The sequence below is a fragment of the Triturus cristatus genome, chromosome 5_2 (genome assembly GCF_964204655.1).
Source record: "Triturus cristatus chromosome 5_2, aTriCri1.1, whole genome shotgun sequence".
Classification (NCBI taxonomy): Eukaryota; Metazoa; Chordata; class Amphibia; order Caudata; family Salamandridae; genus Triturus; species Triturus cristatus.
The window spans coordinates 983714668-983730552 of NC_140588.1; the positions used below are offsets into that span (position 1 = coordinate 983714668).

At 45.0% G+C, this 15885-nt stretch overlaps 1 protein-coding gene across 2 annotated transcripts in view; it reads left to right on the forward strand.

Moving 5' to 3' along the window:
- Positions 1-15885, forward strand: part of ATRX (ATRX chromatin remodeler) — a 1501634-nt gene that overhangs the window by 165170 nt on the left and 1320579 nt on the right. The window lies entirely within an intron of this gene.

The following is a 15885-nucleotide window of genomic DNA, read 5'->3' on the forward strand; positions in this document are numbered from 1 at the left end:
TTAATAATCTTGCGGAGACTGTGGCGGTTGTAATCAGCCGCAGACTTCTGGTGAACGATTGGTGAGAATGAGGAGTAACAGCGAGATTGGGTCCTACATGTCTGATCCTGCTGATTTTTCCGTATTGCCGAAGAGATCCTTATGACTTGTCGGGTAATCCCATTATGTTTTAATAGTTTTTGGTGGCTGACAAAGCAAAGCAAATGAATCCTGGTAGGGTTGACTGTCCTTATCTTCTGCAACTGCCCCTGCTTTGGCACACACTTGGCTCCCCTCCTGCCCACGCGCCAGGCATGCTTAGACAGGGTGCCTGGCATGCTTGACCTCCGTCAGCACCCAGATGTTCTGCTGTCCATCTCTCGGCTCCCGCAGATATCCCCGTTGTTCACTCTGCCAAGGCGTGGGCGCACGCGCAGCGCTTTGTTTAATCATTGGAGTTGGCATGGGCCACTTGGTATCGCTGCAGATGTCAGGCTGTGGTCACGGAGCTGCGCAGACTGTGGTTGAGGCTCGATACAGTGATGAAATGTACATTAGCTTGGGTTAATCATTGAGTTTACCTCCTGACCGAGGTGTATTTTGCTATGGTTGGGCCAGGAGTGTGGTTGGTAATCCGAGATGATGAGGTTTTTGTCAATGGAGAACAGGGCACCAGGGCTGAGGCTTGCATCATGGATAGGTTCTTCAACTAGACATGGACAGAACCTAGACTGTCCATGTCTACTAGAACCTTATCTGAATGAAATTGATAGGTCATCTTTAAACAACTGTTATATTTTTATTTTGTTACAAATATGATTATAATACCTTCATTGCATCCCAATTAATTTAGGGAAGACAACAGGAAGTACTCCCGAGGTCGGGCTTACATCCCCACCCGCCCACCGGTAAAAAAATGGTGGGGAGCCACGGCCAACTGCCAATTTGGTTAAGGGAGCCACGGGTCAAAAAAGTTTGGGAACCACTGCCATAAAGGATTAGTATTGAAAATTAGTGTAGTGAAATATGAAGTAATTGAGTGGTGGATATGTTATTCAGTTATTTGGATAGAGAAGGGTAGGTGGCAGGATAGAAGAGGGAAAGGGGTTTATATTTATATAGCGCTTCCTACCCCTGATGGGGCTTTGAAGCGCTTTTTGGGGAGTAGCACGCTACTCCGGAACCCATAAGGATTAGTGGTGAATTAGTATAGTGGAATATGGAATTTGAGAAGTGAACATGTTAGTCTGTTATTTTGTTTTTAGGTCATAGCAGTAGGAGGAGGCTTTTGGATGAGTAAAAGGGGTTTTGGAGGGGCAGAGTCCGAGGGAAGTGTTTAGAAAGGTTTGTTTTGGGGGATCGGTATAGTAAGAGGTGTCAGATGATGCAAGGAGCGGTAGAGTAGGAGAGAGTCAAGAAAGGGTTATTTTGGGGATCATAGTAGTGGAATCGGCTTGGGATAAATGAGTGGATGTAGAGGATATATTGATAGATGTATAGGGTGAGAGAGAGGGTAGTGCATTGGAAAGAGTAGTAGAAAAGTTTTAGATGGGTCAGAAAGTTGGGCTAGAAGATATATTGAGAGAAGTATAGGCTGAGAAATAGGTTAGGGCATTGGAAATGCTAAATTAGAAGAAAGTGATAAATATATAAATCCATAAGTACATTGAAATTATATAGATGCATAAAGGAGGTAAGTATATGTAGATCAAAGATATTGATAGAGGTACAGGATGAGAAATAGGGTAGTGCATTGGATATGCTTTTTCAGGAGAAAAGTAACAGACACACAGATCCAAGTACATGGAAGGTACATAACTGCACAATTGTACAAATGCACAACTTAATACGAACGCTTCAGTTTTGAAGTCTAATTTAATAACAGTTTACCCTAACAAATTGCAGCAAAAGAAGCCTCAAATGAATGACAACATACAATCAACAATACAAAAGGACTTGAGGGCTTTACAGTGAGGCTCAAATGAAATAGTAAGGTTCTGCAGTAGAACAATAAGGCTGAAACAAGCTGAGGGCGCAAAACAGTATATGCATGCAAAATGAGTTTGGTACAACAACAAGCAATAACAGTAAAGATATAGAAATCCAGGGACATGCGGGTGAAACAAGTATTGTGCTAGGTACAAATCTTGGCAAGGGTGGGTATTTCATGCACCCTGACCAAACCAATCATGCAGCACCTTAAGAGCCCTACTCCTTTGTCAACCCAATGATACCTATCACAGGATGACCTCACAACCATCACTTTTAGGGAAGGCTACTTGAAGACCAGCATCACTTCTCAGCTGTGAACAATTAATTCCATCTTCCCTTAATCACTTCAGCAGCAGCCTCAACCTTAGGATACTGCAACACTAAGCACTTGGTACTCAGGCTACACTCTGACTCACTGGTGGATGTCAGAGCACAGATCAAATGTAACATTTTTCCAAAGATCCTCAACAGTGGTTTTACATCGCCATGTGGATCGAATATTTTTTATGATGCAGAGGCCACCTTTGACAGTGGCTTCTCATCCTCTGAACTTTCTGAACTGCTTGCTGGGTCAGAGATGCGGACCATCTTAACCTCAGGTGTCTGGTCTGCCTTGCCAGCCTTCAACTTGCGTTGTAATGGCATGCGTAAAAAACGCATGCGTTGTAACGAGTGCTATTCCTCAGGACTACTGAAAACTACTGCAATTTATTATAAACTCCCTGCCCAGAAGACAATTTCCTCATATCTCGTTGTTTGACTAGGCAAAACTTATTTATAATAAAGGGCAGAAATTGATTCTTTGAAATATTAATCACTGTGTGTTGTACACAGGGTTTATTAGCAAGCTCACTAGCTTGGAGCTAGTGGGTCATTCTAGGTGTTAAGCAGGTTGAAGGAATTTTTCAGAATTGTGTACAGCCATTCAGGGCTAGCTAAGAGCATGGTCTTCCACTCTTCACAGGGACTCTTTGGTGAGTGGAGGCAAGCAGGGATACACAAGAAGAGGAAAACTGCAAAATACTGAGTTCCATGGATGAAAATAGACAAGAGAATTTAAGTAGTCCTGAATTACTTAGACCGCTATCCTCTCTAGTGCCAGATTTTTGTTTTAAATTGATTCTTTAAATAGCTTCTCTCAATGTCAAAAGTCTAAATAAACAGTGTAAAAGCATTATAGCAATGTAATGGTTTGCAGATAAGACCCCCCCCCCATTAGTCCTGTTACAGTTAACACAACGTCAATGTGAAGTGTCCCAAATGCCAATTTCATTTACTTGAGCACTCTTTCTCCAGCAGCTTATTGAGACATTCACTTCTCTTCCAGAATGGCTCATATACTAACAACGTTCCACCATTGGCAGAGCAGCAAGGGTGTCAGTCCTAGTTTTCTAATAAAATAATCTTGATACAGTCATAAAATATTATTGTCCTGTTACAGACAATGCCCAACAGCTTGATCTGCTGCTCTCAGTAGCACCCCTTTCTGGTGATTTAACTGCTGGAGGAGAATTTCATGTTCTACAGGTCTTAAGAGAAACCTAATACAAGAAGAAGCCAGAACAAACTAAAATAAGTCAACGCTGTTAAGTTGATCAAGTCAGAGATGGGTTTACTGGATCCACAAAGAATAAAGAAATCTTGCCTGAGCACCTGTATTTCGGGCAGTTAATGAAGTTCCTCATGGCTGAACTGCTCTTTGATCTCTGGACTTTGGGGGAAAGGTTATGTAACTTATATGCACAACCTGACTAAATGCCAAATAAGTAACATTTGCTAGTAGAATTTTGTGCATTTCACATGACTGCTATTACCAGTACATTTGTGGAGCCCAGGTCATGCAAAGGAAGACTATAACCCGGTATTTGTAAAGCTTGAACGAATCGCCCCTAAGGGTCTCAAGGCGCTGGGGGCAGTCGGGAAGACTAAGCGAGCTATTGCTGTAGGATACTGGGTTTCTGATGCAGTAAACCCCACCCCCCCAATATTCTGCCAGATTTCTGATGCAATTTGACTTGATGTGCCAATCAGGTTCCCAGGGCCTGCATTCTTTCCCAAAAATGGTACCTTTGTACCCCCAATTGGCACCTCTCTGGCCACATGCAAGTCCCTTGTAAAAGGTACCATGGGTACCAAGGGCACTGTGACCAGGGAAGACCTCTAAGGGCTGCAGCTCATATTGTGCCACCCTTAGAGTACCTATACCTTAACACACACACACACTGCCATTACAGGCTGCGTGTCTCGGTGAAGAGGAAAGTGAAGAGTCGACATGACACACATACCTGTGTTCCATGCCTGCAACCCACTGCCTATGGCATAGGTCAGCCACCCCTCTAGTTGGGTGCACTATGCCACTAGTGAGGGTACAGGTGCATGTGCCCTGTACATTTACAGTGTCGAAGTCCATTCTTGGACATTGTAAGTGCAGTAAAGCCATAAAGAGTATATGGTCTGGGAGTTTGTCATTACGAATGCCAGAGCACCATAATGGCTTTATTGAATTCTGGGAAGTTTGGTATCCCAGCAATATAAACCCACTCCTTCGCCAGTGTTGGATTTTATACAATGCACTCAGAGGACATCTTAAAAAAGGGTTCCATGACTGGTAAACACCAGCCTGCCAACACAAGACATGTTTCTGGACTCCTGGAGTGGGAGCCTTTGCTCCCTGAGCCAAGAAACAAAGCCTTTCCTGGGAGGAGGTGTTCACACCTTCCCCAGGTCAGGAAGATCCATCTGTGGCAGGGTAGCTTCAAAGACTTTGCCGACTTTGTAACACGCGACCCCCAGCCACCCCTGCTATAAGGAGCAGGCACCCTTCCAGTCTCCCCTCCTTTTCGGCAGGAAGACAGGCAGGAACATTTAAAACAGCCCAGAAGGTGTGCCCACCTTTGGTAACGCCACACCCTCAGGTGGGGAAGGGTAGGTGAAGCCCACTCTTCAGTGCCCATCTTGCAGATGGCAGGCACTCTCCAAACAGGATTAGATATTGTGTACACCCCATGTGGGGGAGTGGGCACACCAAGGGTGTAGTCACATTGGCTACTGACCTAGAGACCCCTAAAACACCGCCAAAATACAGTATTTAGGGGGAATCCCTGAACCAAAAAGACAGATTCCCGCAACCTATGAAGAAGGACAAAAGACACCCAGCAGAGGAGACTGCAGAGAGGAACTGACTTGGCCCGAGCCCCACCGGTCCATCTGCAGTTTCCAGAGTCCTGAAGTCAACGGCACACTGCACCCGGCCGCCCCTGTGCCGCTGGGGGTGCACCTTGTGTGCTAAATAGGATTCCCCTTTGCCCTGTGCCTATAACAAGGAGCTTTGCTCCCAGAACCTTGTGGCCAGCTCGTTGCCAGAATAAGTGTTGCTGAAGGAAAGCAACTTGTTCTTGTAAGTAGGCTACTGCACCATTTCCTATGAATTATTATGAGAACTTAAATTCTAGTTTCACAGCCTTCGGTTCCCGTTTAATGTCAAGATTGGATTTAAAAAGGGTTTTCACAAAAATAAACTGTTCTTTAGAAAGCTTTTGGGGAGTCCGACATATAGGGGTCTTTGTAATGTTTAAAAATTCTACTATGATCCCCATGATGGGAAAAAAAGATCAAAAGTTAAAAAAATATGTATCTTTTATTTTGATGGAGACCTAAATCATCCAGAACCCACTGCATAATGTGTTCCGAAACCGGAAAATCGTTCTTACTCAGAAACAGAATGGCTAACAAATTTCAGAGGGAGATTTATTTTTTATCTATTGTGTGTGGGAGCCATTCTACCTTTTTAAAAAGTGTTCTGTGTTTTTAACTTGCATTACTTGCCCAGTTTTACCATATTGTTAGAAGCGGTGGGCAGTTTAGGCGGCCATGTTGATTGTGTCATCCTGAAGGGGCCATTTTGAATGGTCTAGTTGATTTTTAAACTGAAATCCACCCTAAATATGAGTTATTTCAACAGAGGCAAAGCGCGGACACTCTTCTGGTGTGTCAAAGGCAAGCCTGTCTGCTCCTGTCCATGCTCTTAGGGACCTGGGGGCCTGGAACCCTGGGAGAACATCTCCATTCTCTCTGTATGATAACTTTACAAGACTGTTTAGTCTAGATCCGAATCACGTTTCACAGGCTTACCTTCGCTGTGAAAATAGTGAAGGTGAAAAATGGTGTTCAAACTGCCACTGGCCGTGAGAATTGGTAGCAAGGAACTTACCACTTATTTAGTTTGTTGTTCCTCTATGCCAAAGCATCATATGGAGGTTTTTAATTTTTTAATCAATTCCAAGCCTGATGCATTTTTGTTTTGTTAACTAAAATCTGGCTGCATGAAGACTCCACTCCCGACTCCGCTCTACCCACAGGTTATTGCATAGTTAAACTCGATTGGACAGAGAAGAGGGGCGGGGGGTTAGAAATTATGTTCGAGGCATATGAGCTGTAGTTCGCATACTTTTTCATAGATCGCCATCTGGTGTTGGGCTCAGATGTTTGCACTTTGTTATTGTGAAAGTCTTTGTAGTCACGAGATTGGTGACTCCTCCTTTGAGTAGTGCGCATGGGCGCATCGCCTCCATGTCCAGATTGTTTTTTTTTCCACCATTTGGTTTGGATGTGATTGGCTGCGCTCTGGGTCGGTGTCGTTTCGATTCCCCTTCGACACGCAAAGCTCTCAACGGTATTGTTTTGATCGCAATCTCTCCACGCGTATCCAGTTCCAAGAGATTTTCGAGTCCGGTCGTCGACTTGGGCTGTTGGGCCGATCGGTGCCATCAACCAACATATGGAAAGGACTCCATTTAAAAATTGCAAGTGTGGGGCTAAATTCCCACACGCACATCTCCACGAGGTCTGCAACCTTTGTCTCTCTCCAGAACACGAGAGTCGACACTGCCAGGCCTGTGATTCTTTCAGCTTCAAGAAGTGTAGTGAGGACTGCAATTTATATACGTACATTGCTAGCGCAACCGCGTTAGATGTTAGAAAGCCATCTTGCCACTTTTGCTGCTTTTGTACACGACACTGCAGTTGCATGTTATTGTTTGAGAAATGCTTGCTCGCCTTTGCTTCACATGAGAACTGTCTCTTGCTCACATCCCTAACAGTGAGCTGCGACCTTGGTCTGAACATTGTGTAAAGAAACAGGCTGGGTCGCTAGACGGTGCAGGTTTTTGGGTTCAGGTTGATCGGCCCACTATTTAGCCATAACACGCACGCAGCTGCAAATACCTGAGAGTCCAGCGCTTTTAATATTGCAGGCTGCTTGCTTGATTCATGCATTCGGAAGAAGAGCTTTCCCAGGAGCAGAGTATACCTGATCCTGTGACGTGATTCCACTAAGCTGATCTTTACGGTATGGGGTCCCCATTCAAGCCTAGAGACCTTCTATTAGTCTAATAATAATATTAGTTTACTAGCGAAAGGAAGGTGGCTGCAATCCACTGTCATTTTATTATGATTTCTCCTTTCATTTACTATGGTATTGTAACTATGCTGATGGTTTTGATTTTAATCAGTTGTCTGCTTATGTTAGCCAAAGTACTGCATTTTAGGACACGAGGTTTATAAAATAAACTCTTAAATTTACCGTGTCTCTGTTTACTCTTGTTGTGGACTGATATGAGAATAATAACGAACAGGTATTTCTGATTCCCACCATTCCTGAGAATACACTTAAGTCGCTTGTTCTGGGTTGTCTATACATTGGGACCGTCGAGATAAAATCGGATAACGAATGGGAAACTGATGCTGGTCAGATAGGGGTTCTGGGTTCTGAGGTGAGTTTTTGGTACACCACAATTCACTGAGGTCCTGGTTTCCTGTGCATAGTTCTGTGCATGAGCAGAATCCCTGCAACATGGCACACCCAACGTTTGGTCGATTGATTTGAAACGCCTTAGTAGTGCTTATATTAGTCCACGACTCCCTCACTCTTGTTTCCGGATAACGGTAGTGACGGATTTAAACCTACCTGTTAGTCGACTAATAGGTTCTTTCAAGCTTGATCATTAAAAAGGTTTCTTCTATATCTGAACCCTAGTGCTACTGATTAAACTCGTTGTTGATCTTTTGTCTGTCCTTATGGCGGTTGAAATCCTGCACATAGCCGTACACCTCTGCGGCGTCATTTGAGGACGTATGGGGTGCCGGACGATGGGATGGCTGTTATTTTTGTGGTGAGCGCTGATGCGTCTTTCCCTTACGAGTTGTTTGACTCTTTGGTGACTTTGCCGGCAGTGAATGCAGACGATGATACGTTTCATTTCTATACTCCCACGCAGCTACCTGCAATCCACATGCCATATAGGACACAAGAAATTCCTATTTCTGCCTGGCAGCATACCATTTGGTTTAATGGCGCCCATCCCCATGCGGTTACACCGGCTAGAATGGGCCCTTTGTCAATTCCAGGGGCCACATGGCCGGTGCTGGCCGGATTTACGCCTCATCCCCACTATCTCACGGTAGCGGTGGCTGAGTTGCGTGTACTTCACACAGCCCTTATCATAGTGCATAGGGCTTTAGTGCAGTACGTGTCACGCAATGTGCAGGTGGGGGCACCTGCTGTTGTGGGACAACCAGCTGAACACCACGCAGTGGTTATTAGTCCTGTTATGGTTAATTCGGTAATGGGGAAGCGCCCCCAAAATAAGGATGAGTTACCTTATTGGCTTGTTGAGAAATTTAACCAACTGGAAGCAGTTTTTCCGCATACTACTCCTGTGGAGAAACACAGGATACTCACCATTAGTTTGCCGAAAGACTTAGTCCCAGATATGGCCGATTGTGACAACTGGGGCAAGGTCTTTGCCGCGACATACTCTAAGTGCTTCGGCACTCCGTCTATGTCTGTGCTTCCCTCCGTCATTAAACGTGTTCAAGATAATCACAGTGCGGAGGCTGCTGTAGAATTAGGAATGCGGCTTGTCGGGGTGTTCGATGTGGTTGCTTCCATGGTAATGGGCAACCTCAAAGGCGATGCTATGCAGTTCCAAGTAGCTAATAAATTGGACCGCGTGGACGAACTCGACAGGCCTAAGGAGTTCGCTAAGATTATTGCGGAAGCCTATAGAACCATAGGCCGCAGTGCCTTAGGTGTTAAACCAACGGTGATAATTCCTGATTTGATACAGCAAACTAAGGTGAGCTCGTCTGGTAAAGACTAACGCCCACATTTTCCAAAACAAAATTGGCCGGCAAAGAAACAGGGGAAGCAGCAACAGAAACAGGGGTCTCGTCCGGCCTCACCCGTACAGTCGACTAGTGAACGCACGTATGATCTGCGCGATCGCTAAAGCATTAAGTCACCTGATAGATTTTCAGGTTTCTGAGCAATATTCTCCTTGTTCTTCACAGGAAACATTGTCTTCACAGTCCGGTGGCGAAGACCGTGGGAAAGGACGGGGTGCCCGTCAGACTGACGGTAAAGGCAAGCAGGACGAGTCTGCACGTCAATGACCCCCGTTTCAAAAGAAGAAAGTTGCTGCGCTAACAGCGAGGTATGCCACAGATAGTGCGGACGCAGCTTCAGAACCTGACATGGGCACTAACGCTGCTCGACAGCGCGGCGGAAGTTACAGTAGTGCGACAAGCACTGCGTCCATATCTGGTGGCGACAGCAACTGACACGTTCATTACTGTAGAAACTGCTGACACTAGAGTGGCTCCCCCTGACAGACTATATAATATAGTCCTCTTAATTGAAGGTGACATACAACGTACAATTCAGGAAATTTTTGGGGATAATCTGACCTCTTTGTACAATATTCTATTGGCAGAGGCAGACTGGCCCCCGGCTTTCATTTTAGATGCTCCGCGAGGGGAGGAGTTGATCTCCCGTCCTTTGCGCACACAGTGCCAAAGGACCAAGCTAAGAAGTTCGCCGAGGAGTGGGCTCTGGTGCTAGCACCGGCTTTGTATCGTACTCTGGTAGGCTGGGATAAATTGTCCCCCAGCCATGAGATTCCGTTGCGGTCCATGCCCCAGCCACAACACCAATATCCTATGCGTCGCAAAGCAAAACCTCACGTCGCGGCAATCCTTGAACAAATGGAATATCAAGGTTTTATTGAAACGTGTGTCACCAATGAATAATCCTTTCTTCACTGTGACTAAGCCTGATGGGTCGTACCGCCTAGTTTTAGATTACCGGCATTTAAACTCTCATTGCCGGACATGCGCAGTACAGAATACCCACAGTTCTGCTCTCGTCGATAGTCTAGTGAGAAAACTGTTTAAGACCACACTTGACATTTCCAATGGCTTTTACAGCCATAACCTATCCTCTCTTAGTAGTCCGTGGACAGCGTTTACTTTGGGCGGCAAACAAAAACATTTTAAAAGATTACCGATGGGCTATAAAAACAGCCCTGGCGTCTTTGCCGCTCGTGTAGTCTGTTAGAGAGCATTGACCCTGATGCGTACTCGTATGTGGATGATATTTATCTCACAGATGACGAGTTGTGGCCGCATCTGTGTGGAGTTGATCGCATTATTGTTTTGTTTGCAGACTTCGGTTACAAATGCAACTTTGCGAAGTCTCACATTGAGTATACAGTGTTGTTTTTGGGATAAGAAAACAATGAGGGTCGAGGATTGGCTTCGCACTTCCTAGAGAAATGCGCATGCCTGCGTGCTCCTACAACACTGAAAAAATTACAATCTTTGCTGGGCTTTCTGAATTTCGGTCGCACGTACATTCCTGATTATGCCCAGCGTATCAAGCCGCTTTATGCCTTGGTACAACCTACTTTTTCCAAATCATGCTGGCTGCCAGAGCATTCAGCTATATTGCAATCTTTGCAAGCTGACCTTCTTGCTTCAAAATACTGACGCGTGATAACCGCACTAACCTGGTAATAAGAATTGTGCCAGGCGCAGTGGGTTTCACGTACTTAACGTTCAATGAGGGCGACACCGTCCCCATTGCCTATAAATCACACCTGTACACTTCGGCTGAACTGCGCTTTTCTTTTCCTCTGTCGAAAGTTTTGACGGCAGTACAGATGGCGATTCTTAAAGAACGAGCGCTGTCGCAAGGGAAAAGCATGTTGGTGGTCACACCAAATCCTGCCCTTGAGGCAATGACCAAAGCGACTGTACCAAATTCTAAAGCTTTGCATCCCCGGTGGATACAATGAGCCACTTCCTTGACATCGCCCGACGTCACCTATATCTTTGACGCAGCATTACAGACTCCAGGGTACTTACAGTATGAATTCGTTCAACCAACTCCTATGTCTTTGCGCCCGCTCGAGGATTACCATTGTGTCATTTACACTGACGGTTCTGCGCAACCGGCCACTGGATCGAAGCATGCCTATTCAGCGGCCTGCGCAGTTGTGGTAGGTACTTTCGTGAATGGTGAATTCCAATCTGATGTTGTGCATATGCAGTTATTGGGTGATTGTACCGCGCAGTTGGCAGAGCTCCGTGCTCTGGTTCTCGCACTGGAGTTTGCTGATTCTCGGGTAACCACTCTTATAGTGAGTGACTCGTTTTATTGTGTTCAATCTTACAACGACAATCTACATTTTTGGTCTCAAAATGAATACCGTGATTCCAAAGGTAGCACAATTGAGCATAAAATGCTTTGGGTTCGAGTAGCAGAACTTAAAGAACATCTGCCTCTCTTGAATGTTATTCACACTCTTGGTCACCATCGAGTTGGTGTCCATGCTGTCGGCAACAGCCTAGCTGACGAGGCAGCAAAAACAGCAGTGGCGACCTACTTAGTGGCAGCAGTTACAAGATCCAAAAATAAGATCAATGACTACATCTTGGCAGCTATTGCTGCTACAGAGAAGAGAACTAATTACCCGAGAGGTTTCCCTTCTCGTTACCATTATCCCTAAAGTCGTCCTGATAACGTCCCGTTAGTGAGGATTAACGACGTTGGTGACAGATTGATTCCCAACGCGGACTGCAGACCATCTTTGATATTAGCGGCTCACGAGGGAATGGCGTCTGCCCATGCCGGCGTTGCAACTACTGTATCTGTTACAACAACGCTACTGGTGGTGCGTTTTATATAAACCAGCTCGCTCTTATGTTCTTGACTGTGACATTTGCCAGCAGATTAAACCTTCAACTGCTGCGCGCCCATCACAAACTCAGTTGTACATATCTAATAAACCACTAGGGTGTGTTTATCTAGATCACTGCGGTCCATTCACCTCTGATACTGCGTACAAGTACATCTTGGTTGCAGTGGATTCGTGCACACGTTTTCTGTGGGTATGGCCACAAAGGAGTGCTGATGCCCGTACTGTCATCAGGGATTTGCGTGTCTTTGTGGGAAGTTTTGCATGTGGTACCTTTCATTCTGATCAGGGCCCTGTGTTCGCCTCGAAGGCGTACAAAGAAGCCATGAGAAATTTGGGGGTCCAAGTCAAATTTTCGTCTCCCTACGGATCTGAGGGTAATAGTGTGGTGGAGCGAATGAACCGTGACTTAAAGCAATCTTTGACAGCTAGGGTTTTAGGCACTGGCCGGAACTGGCTTGCGCATTTGTATAACGTCCAACGTGCACTTAATCTCCCTAGAAGGTCTCTGGGTGGGCGGACCCCATACATTTTTTTTTTTTGCAAAAACAATTTTTATTGCTTTACCCGATTACAATTGCCATCATCAAACATCATCACACCCCTGGTCATATCCAGCATGTAGGAACCAGTGCATAATACAGTCTAAATCACTTCCAGCTAGTAAGTCACTGTCCCCCAGCACTCCCATATGCAATTACACCCTCCCCCCACCCACATGTCAGTGTGCCATAACACCAGGTACCAGGAGAAGTCTCTCTTTTGAAGTAGCCGTGTTAGTGGCTGCAGGCCACTCCCCACCCCCATAGTCAGGCTCAGAGCAGTAAGGAGAAGGAAAGCCCTCCTGCCCTCCCGCGTGGTCTATCGAGTACCTCTCTACGATTACGCTTCTACAGGCTGCTCCTGTGCTTCAAAGGGCGGACCCCATACATGATGCTCTTTGGCATACGGATGTTTGTCCTGGACCTTGATGGTCTAGACATGGCGGCATCAGCCGCACCCTTTGACGTAGATGATCACTGTGCTGTATTGCAGACTCTACAAGAAGCCAGAGACAGTCTAGCGAAGGAACACGTGCCCTCCACATCTGATTCTGCGCTTCAGATTCCGGTAGTCGGCTGGCTACCTCGAGTTGGTGATCTGGTCCGTGAGAAGGTGGAGAACAAGAAGGAGTTCGGCCCCTCTTATCGTGCCCCGGTTCAAGTGCTTGGCGTGCAGGGTACACGTACAGTCATTTTACCTCCACTTCCTGGTCGCAAGGATAACAGGTACATCTCTATTGACAATGTCAAGCTACAGCGAGTGGCCGATTCTTCTTAGTATGACTCCAGCGGTTTCTTGCCCTGCGATGCTGAGAAATTCTGTTTTGGCCCCAGCTTCTACCACCTTGCCTGATGTTGCCATCGAGATGCATACAGTTACTGGACCTTTGTTGCCACCAACAGCTGGTGGTCTGCCTGAAGATACTGAGTATGCTTATCCTGCAGATGTACCGTTGCCTGTTTTACAATCCACCACTGTTAACCAGTCACGCTTCTCCTTTGAAACTAATTCAATGACTTCCATTGCCCCATCAAAAGTTTCAATTTTTGCTGTCTGGTTTAAAAGACATTTTTTAATTCCCCCTTGGACTTACATTTGGCTGGTGCTCATATCTATTTTTTTGTTTATGTCCTTTGGATTTGTGGTGGTGTTTTTTCGTCTTGTAAATGGACACTACCTGAAAGAAAGATCTACAATTAGACTATTTGATGGAACTTTGGCCCCCCACTCCTCATCACATATCATGAAAAGGGACCAGACTTTTGTGAACATTACTCCCTGGCCTGTGCTGGATGGGATTACGTGGGATGCTGTTAAATTTCAAATTCATGGTCCCACTGAAGTAATCAATGTGCCAAATGTATTTCGTGTTGCTATGGGTGATGTAGTTAAGCAAAGCATCCGCTCGGATGATTGGTATGTTCAAGCCATAGAAGCACTGTTTTCTGATTTGAAATATTATGCTGCGTTTGATGCTGAGGATTTGTATTTAGATACTGCTAATTATGATGAGCAGTTTTGCTATCAACATTATGGCAATCATTTCCTTCACAAAGCCAATATGTTTAGAAATTTTGTAAATTATATGCAATGGGAACACTGTCCAGCGCCTAGGCTGGGCAGCTCTACCACGTTAGTGAACAAATTCACATATTTTTCTGATTTCAGTGTGTCGAATCCTGCCTCCTTTTACTTTAAAGTGGCAGCTGAGTCTACCTCGAAAGTTAGGCTGACACACACGAAATTGTTATATTCCAAATCCTTTATGTATGATTTGGCAATCAGAGGTTATGATCTGTGGAAAGCTACTATTGATCTTAAATCGGTTTGGGGTTCTAAACCATGGCAGGTACAGGGAACAGAAGCTTTGCATCGTGCCTGCCTCATCCCAAACCACATGTTATTTTTGAATTCGTCAATTTTTCAGACCACCTGTTTTGGATTGGCTACTTCTAAAAAAAATTTTATTCTCCCTCTACTCCGGATCTGGGTGCTTATCCAAATTGGGATAATCATACGGATCTGTCCCTTGCTGCGTTGCAGTCATACATTTCTAACACATCCTTCAATATTTCCAAATTAAATCCGAAGGGATGGTTAAAATGGCAAACTAGCTCAGATTCCTGTCAACATCGGTTTCTGGATTTAAAAACGGGGTATACGCAAGTTCGTGTGGTCCCCCGTTTTGAATCCTCTTATACTGTAACTACCTACTCAGTAGGGAAGTTATGCCAATCTTGGCTGCAACATTCCACCTTGGCATCTGTTAAACTTCATTTATCACAATTACACGACAAAATAGATTTGAATGATTTTGTTAAGGGTCCTGCAGTTGGCAGGTCCAAAAGATGGGTATATGCTGTTTATAACGAAGTTTGGAAGCTATCACAAATTGAAGCTGCATCCAGATTACGAGCTATTGATCAAGCCAATATGGAGAAGGTATTGGCTGTTATAGATAATAGCATGAACACCCTGTCTTCTAGAATTTATACGTTAGATAATATTGTTTCATCTGTTGTTGACATTGTGCAGGATGATGTCTGTTTTATATCAAGGTCAAAATCAATTGCGTTCTATAATGCAGTTTGCATGGGCATTGCAAACGTTAAAGGCTGGGAAAGTCCCTTGGGATTACATGAATACTTCATCTTTGTTCCTTCCTTTTAATTTAACTGCAAAACAGTTCATGTCCATGAAAAATGCAACATACTCATTGCTGCACATTGAAAAGTTAGAACCTTTGCCTTTCTCTGTTGCCGAATTAAACTCCGCTGTGTGGCTTATCCACTGGTTAATCACATTACCATTTCCCCTGTTTAAGTTCAGTTCCTGCATGAAACATTATGCGCTAGGCAGGTATGAACAACTAGGTACTGCCTTCCTGCATGAAGTTTGGTGACTCCCATTCACGTACAGGTGCGTGAGGGACGGTAAAGAGGTTTACTTAAAAGGTGATGAATGCACTTCCACTCCGGATCACTCTGTGGTGTGTCGGCACATTCAATTGCATGGTGCATGTAATGTACACACTCCTATTTTAGCTTGCGTCTTGAAAGGGATTCCAGTGCCAGTCATAACGCAGTCATTTACACTGCTGGCTAACGGTAGTTAGTTTTGCTAATAAATAATGAAGCTTGCTGTGGGATGTTAGTTGGAATTCTGTATATAGTGACTGTATCACAGAGAGTAGTCTGCTGTAACAACGTCCTTTTCCCACCCCGCATGGACGGCTCGATGTATCCATCTGGCCTTCCATTCCAACATTGAAAGCAGAGTTCAACAAGATGAGCAGAATGAGGGCTCTATTGTCTCAAAAAGAAGTCGCATTGAC